The sequence below is a fragment of the Periplaneta americana genome, chromosome 14 (assembly GCF_040183065.1).
Source record: "Periplaneta americana isolate PAMFEO1 chromosome 14, P.americana_PAMFEO1_priV1, whole genome shotgun sequence".
Taxonomy (NCBI): domain Eukaryota; kingdom Metazoa; phylum Arthropoda; class Insecta; order Blattodea; family Blattidae; genus Periplaneta; species Periplaneta americana.
Window position 1 is genome coordinate 131,940,422 of NC_091130.1, and position 7,581 is coordinate 131,948,002.

General features: G+C 32.7%; 1 long non-coding RNA gene across 1 annotated transcript; it reads left to right on the forward strand.

The window, feature by feature from the left end:
- Window positions 1-2,698: 2,698 nt before the first annotated feature.
- LOC138713741 (uncharacterized) lies at window positions 2,699-7,328 on the forward strand. The gene is made up of 2 exons (XR_011335982.1): window positions 2,699-2,899; window positions 5,313-7,328. It is a non-coding gene; the product is annotated as an uncharacterized lncRNA (long non-coding RNA).
- Window positions 7,329-7,581: the final 253 nt, after the last annotated feature.

Genomic DNA, 7,581 nt, shown 5'->3' on the forward strand with positions numbered 1-7,581 from the left:
CACTCGATAGAAATACGACACAGTCCAAAGTCGACCATGGACAGTCTATTGTTTCTAGTTGCTAACCGCTTGGAGCGCTTTATCACGAGATTTGCAAAAAAACACCTCAAGCTTCGCGACTGTATATAGTAGACTGTGATTACACCGTTCTTGCACTAAAAGATCGGGCATAGTTTTAACATATGAAACAAGCAAACTTTAATTTGACAAAATGTGGAGTCACTCCCTTTTTGCAGGGAGCCCTTCAATTCTTTTGTTTATAGCTATAGGCACTTCCGATTGAGGTTCTGGCTGATATGTAGTACATCTATTATCAGTAGACCCCGGGAAAAGTATTGCTATCAGCTTAGTATGCAACATAGCATACCTGCTTTGAGAGGGATGGGGTAAATAACGATAGACAGCGTGACGTTGGCAGTAGTACAGTTTGGTTCATGAGAAATGAAGTAATACATGAAAGTCTCATTATTTGTGCGTCCTTTTGACTAGTTTCCAATGATTAGCTATGAAGCTTACAAAGTGCAATTCTAATTTGTTCTCATTAAGAGACCTAAATATTTCATTGTACTTGACATACTAGTAATAATATTATTTACGTATTGATGCGTTGCAATGAACTATGACATGCATGTGCAAGACATGTGACGTGTATCATATTCGGATAACGTGTTTCAAGAAACTTAGCAGATTTCTTCATATAGCTTGCAGCATCTGTAACATATAGTAACACATTTTCGAATTGCACACATAATGGCCATAGCAACTCCATAGCACTATCAAAAAGTTCACATATGGTGGAGTAATTAACCCTGTCTAACACTTCACTCATTAAGAGATAGGGTCTACAGCAACATTCCGCACTAAGGGCAGCCACAACCACATTTACAACTGACGTCCAACGGAGTCCATGCTTTCATCTATAGAAAGAAACCCATATCTTCTCATTTTGTAATTTACACTTCACTTCACGCAGACATTTCTCATATCTATGTTGCAGATACTTCTTCCGCAGTGTTGCTTCTTTAGGAATTTGTCTTCCAGTGTACTTTTCTGAAAAGCCACGGAGTTTCGCGTTTTCTAATTTGTTTAACGGAATATTTGAAGCAATAAATGCGTCACACATATCTTCGTAAAATGTTCGTTCAAGTACTTGTGAAGGAGATTCCTGCTGTACCTTGCTTAAATTCTGTTGTCTGTTACATGCGAGTTTATGCTTATTGCTATTTATAGGCTTCTTAACGTTGCATGCCATGTCGGCTGCCAATTTCACGTGACACAATTCACAAAACAGTTCGTTACCATGGATGGAAAACACACTTTATTGACGAACATATTTCCTCAGTGCTTCTATCTTGCGTACTTTTGGTCTCGGCAATCTGAAGACCCGTGTCGATTGCTTTTGACTGCGTTGTACTAAGCTACGCCGGCACTACATCTACTTGCACAGTGATCCTTGCAAGAGTCTTCGGTTCATAAACATTAGCTATACTACATCGCGTGTTTCCCTGTAAGCAATACTTTCTCCGGGGTCTGATTATCAGGCAGTACATCTCATTTGATAATATGTGTCAGAAGAGGAACAATTATTTTTATACATGTCAAATCTGATTTGTATAATATGTAGCTAGTCAGCGATGTATGCAAGGGAGGGGGAAAGGAACTGGCCACCCTACCCCATTATCTCCTGGTCTAGTTGCCTCATGAGTGATGCCTTGATGGTGTCACTTATGGGGTCCAGACTATTTTCGGAGAGTTGACTAAACAACAATATACCTTATAGGATAACATAGAAATATAGTATATTTCAGTGGTCGTCAGCACACACTAAAATGGGTAGAGTGCATCGAGGGTAAGGAAATATGCTCCATTGTGCACAACGGATAGAGAGGTAACATAACCGCTAGCAGCCACGAATGCACGCTAGGGCAGTGTCTTGTCCGCAGGTAAGAGACGCTAGCCCGAGAGTGCCTGCTCCAATTAAATTCATATTAGTTTATTAATAGGTTTCACATTTGAAGAGCACGGGGAAAAACATGGAATGTCCATTTTTATGGTGTAGATGTATATCGTATTATATTGCTGGCAATTGGGACTATAGAACTATACAATCACAAAGAATTTAAAATTGGAAATGTCCGTATAAAGTTAACGTTAAACATTTGGTTCTCTGGTTAAAATTTGATTTTCTTAATAATGCTGTTCTGTGACATTCCCTATTTTTCATCTTTACTATTCATTATCTTTGAGGGAGCCCAATTTTTTTTCTTTTCCTGTTTTTGCATGCGGGTTCGTATCATATTCGTTACGCCTTTGCAGAGAAACATGGATGGACGAATAATTGATGTACGTATCTTAAACCACAGTCCGGTAATAGCGATGAAAACGTCTATTCTTATTAAAAAGTCGAATTCGGTATTAATTCAGTAAGTACATGAATTTCGTGTTATATGGCAACATGAAAATATTTTCTTTACTTTATAAAAATAATTATATTGATTTGAATTGGCATATTAATTTTGTCACTGCATGTACACAATCAATCGAGAAAAAGTGACGTCAATCAATTCGACGATAAACGTTTGAAATTAGATCGTGAAACCTATTAGTTTTGTGCATTGCGACTAGATGGCAGCTCCTGGCCACTGAAAATCAGCTCTCGTTTGCTGTTCTAACTTGAATCTTTCCCGCCAGTCGGCGTTGGTAATCTGTGCGTCTGCTGAGAGTAAAAGAGAGTTTGTTGATAGACTGAGTTTTATTAGTGACAGATACAATATTAATTTCCATATGTATTTTTGACAGTACAGGATAAAGAAGATGTGTGCGGTGTGTGCATATATTTTCTATAAAATGTGACAGTGCCCGATAGACTTCGATTGGCGTGTGGTGTGTTTTGTTTGAAGTAAGGAGAAAAGTTTTAAGCTACTGTGTTTAAGATGTTGTTTTGCTCCACACATGTTCACATATGCATGCCTTAATATTGTTTTTTATGGCGTGAGAGACAAGGCCTGTGAATGTGTGAAGCAAGAAGTTGTTTATGTAGCACAATCTATTTCCGTTGCAGTTTGACACTTTCGTAGGGGTTAAGGTTAGGTTATCAGGTTAACTATTGGCATACTGAAGTTTTCAATCACTGGAACTCTGTTTGTGTCCAATAAAAATTAAAGAAGTGTAATATTTTGGATTGGCAAGCATATTAGGAATGTAGGGAATTTTAATTATTACACAAATAACTTTAGGATAATTATTAGGGCTACACATAAACTAAGAAGCGTGAGATGGTACTTGGATGAAAGTAAAGGTAAAAGTGGTATTAACAGACATGAGTTTGTGATTTATTTCAGTATGTTACAATAATATATTTAGTAATTATTGTGTTTATTTATATATACAGGTGTACAGATTTAAAGAATTCTTCTTCTATGTAATATACGTTACTAGATAAATTTATTTGGTAACATTTTTGCAAGACTTTTTGTTTATAACTATGAATTTATATTTACTAATACGCTTGAGACTATCGTTTCTATTAATTTTGATGTGAAACATATTATAGAACATGGCAGTGGCATTTCCTCTAAGGTTAGAGCCCAGTTTAGTATTAATCGAAAGTTAGGGGCTAGAAAATATTGAGAATAGGACGCATGTTTATATGAATTTTTTTTTCTATTAATATAAACACACACACACACATAAACTGAGAAATGCCACTGCCCCTGTACGGAAGCGCCCCTGCGAAGGGCGAATTAATTTTTTGATTATGTGTGTTTTTATGATATTGAAAACCTAACTTAAAGTCTACTGAAATTTGTGGAATGTAAGTAAATCATGTTCATAATCATTGACTTTTTCCACGGATATTTTAAATATTGGACTAATAGTATTAATAAAAGAATTTGCTATATTGAAATACATTTCTGACCATAAAAAACGTTTAAAATCATTTCTGTTTCAATTGTTCAACTGCTACATATTATAGGCCTATTATAAACACGTGGTATCTTATGTATATTAAATAGTAAGCCACGTTAATTATAAATTGAAATTTTAATGGTTTTACCAACAGAGTGGAAGTTAATGAATAGGCCTACTTTGCAAATTATTTATTGGCATTTTTCTAGTAGGCTACATAATAATAATAATAATAATGTTAAGAATTTTGCATAATTTTGGTGCATTCTTTGTATATTTTTTAATCAATTGCATTTTATTATACCAAGGTCAGATTTCGTGGAATTATGGTTTACATATGTGATGCAATTTATTAATTCGTGGTGTTCTGCCCAAGGGCATGGCAGGTCTTTCACTGCAACCCCAGCTTTCTCCAAACTTTCCTATTTCTGCTGAATGACTATTTTATTGAACCAAGCTGAAGAAAAAAATATAACTTTGTGTCGATAATCTATGTAACCAACAAAACACGTAAGAGAACAAAATGACACTCATATGACTTATATGTTTAATAAATTTCTTGAATTATTTTAGTATAAATTGAAGGAAAAAAATGCTTGTTATGACTTGTCTCTCTTCAAAACATTGATTAGTATTTAATTTTCATCTGCTCCTTGAACACAATTTCCACCTTGATAAATGTTTCTGTGAAGATATTAAATTTATCAGACTTTACACCATTGTTATAGGTCTTCATTTCTTCAAGCGTTCTTTGTAAATTAGGCCTAACCTCTGACATAGTTTTATAGGCCCTATGTAGTTCTTGGACTCAGTTTCTACCTGGATATATTTTTCTGTGCGGATAATTTTATCAGACTTTAAATAAAATGTATTTTACTTCAGGAAACCGTGTGAGAGGTTAATCTATTTAAGTATTATCTTTTAAAGCACTATTTTATATCAAGAGAAGAAATAGTAATATGCTATGGAGGTTTATAACCCTATTTACTTAAAGATAGAAAGCCACACATTTTGAATAACTTCAAAATTTGTAAAACATTTTAAAATTCAGCTTTTTAGTATGAGTTCTTGAAAATTGTTCTTTTTAAAAATTAAAGTTTAATTTTTTATAAAATAAAAGCCATAGCCTATATTATTCTTTCTTTGTTTTCGAAATTTATATCATAAATAAAAAGAAAGCCTGGAAGTCGAATGTTGCTTAAGTAAATTTTCCTCATAAACTTATGTTCAGAAAAAGAGGAGTGGGGGAATAATGTCTTGATTAAAAATTAAAGACTTGTTTAAATCCCTTTTAAGAATGGTGAAGCAATTTCTGAGATATGCTTATCCTCAATGAATACATTTGATAGTCCTGTTATCATTGAAAAGAGTGGATAATTTACACATTTGTTCTTTTGTTTCAGTTGTGTTGAACTGTGGGTGGGGGAGGTTGCAGCGAATTGAACGATTGTGCCGCTGGTGCCAGTTTGGAACTCATTGATTGTAAGTTCAGAATATTATTACCAGTACATTAACTAAATGCTACATTTGAGAATTCTAATGAAATGTTTTAAAGATTGACACAAATACTAAAAGATTTAAGTAATTCATATAGTAGGCTATTTTACAAAAAAAAGTTTTGACACACTTTCTTTGGTCATATTACGACAGTTGGGATTTAATTCCAGGTGTCTGCTGTTACAAAAAAAAATCGTAATTTCAACTAGAAATGTGGAATGATAAAATGTTAGCCTTGGCTGTTATCCATCTTTCTCCAACTTTAATTATTATTACTGTAATTTATCCTTATACTAAATATAATATATTTCATACATTTTATAAAATAAATTTATGGAAGGATGTTTTTTAGATACATGTCTATACTTCAAATGTTGTAAAAACTGTCATTAAAATCAGTTTGTATAGTAACAAGTTATAAATATTGCCTTATTTGTATTAGGCCCTACTTCTTTCGACGAAATTAAATATTGAAAAAAATATATTAATTATATCTTCTTGTTTCCACACATTTACAACAGGTGCAGACATTCGATAATTTCCTAGAAGACGTGCAAAATCCAACATGACTGACGGAAACTACCAAAAACGTTCTGCCAACTATGAAGTTCAAATGTCACCAAACATCACAAAATCAATGATAGAAAATCAAATATATATTCGTATTTTTAAAGAAGAAGAAGAAGAAAATATATTTAATTTTTCACCTTTGAATTTTTTGGCGATTGATGGCATTCGAACTTCATAGTTGGCAGTACTTTTCTTTTCTGGCAGTTTTTGTCCGCACTTTACCCCCAAAATTCACTAAAACAGAAAACAAATCATAATAATTGATCACCTTAACAAATAAAATTCAATTCTCATTGACGTCTTCAATGACAACCACTTCACTTCCAGTATATGACACAGGCTTTAAGGCAATCTAAAAAAAAATATGCAGGCAATAAACCAACACTTTGTCATACAGCCAACTTCGCATAAATAAACCATGTATTTACACAAAATGAAATTCTCTTCGAACACTTGTTACTCCTTAACTTATACAGAAAATTCAGTAAATAATTCCTTTAAACTATAAGAAAAACAGTTTTCTCCTCAACATTCAACACAATTCTTATTCACCAACGAAAGAACTGAACCAAAATCGACACAAAATTTAATACTTTGTTCTAAGTTCACATATCTTTCATAAATATAATAAAATGACAAACTTTCAATAGTTTTAGCCATCAGACACAATGTAACACCACTCACGTCAAACAACTAAAAACAACTGACACCGTCATTATCCATTCAATATTAATGAAAATTCTAGAACAAATGACAACTATAACCAATGAAATTAAAAGAAAATCACGGCGACACCTAGTATAAAAAACCTAGAACTAACATATAAAAGTCACTAAAGGATCACTAACATTTAACTCTGAAATAAAAAAGTTGCTAATGCTTATTACATTCAACCAAGTGCCAGTCTTCTATGAAATTACCAGACATTCTTATATTGAATTCTTTCTTGTTTACTCAAGTTATAGGCTGTATTCTTGTTCTGTATTCATTTCTCATTTGTTTTTGATTGATTTCGAGTATGTTACTGGCTGACAATTTATTAGATTGGAAAATTGATTTTAGTGAGTGTTTGCTATGGGTAATGAAATATTCATATCTACGTTTACACCTGTTCTTCATTCTTAGATGACGTCATTATGGGATTACACATTCATGTTTCTACGAAATGGTTTCAAGTTTATCTTGTGCGGTTTAGTTTGGTTGAAACTATTTTCCGATTAAGAAGTAGGCCTATAATTTTATAAGAAATGAACACAGATGGCATGCAGTATAATGTAAGCAACTTAATTATTTCCTCTTCTTGAGATTGACTTTGAAACACTAAATATTAAAATATAAAACTAAAAAAAAAACTTGGAATTAAAAAAAAAAGTCTTAAAATTTATTGAAAATAGGTAATATAACTTATCTTAGATAACCTGATAACACTATTTACTTTTTTTTAGCACATGTTAATACTTTTAAAAGTTTAAAGTTTTTTTAAAGTTTCATATTTTAAATTATTTCTTGACAGAAATATAACCATTATTTAATTACAAACTCATGTCCACCTCTAACATCATGACTTTCATTGCATCTTGCACCTCTTCTTTCCAACATCATCTT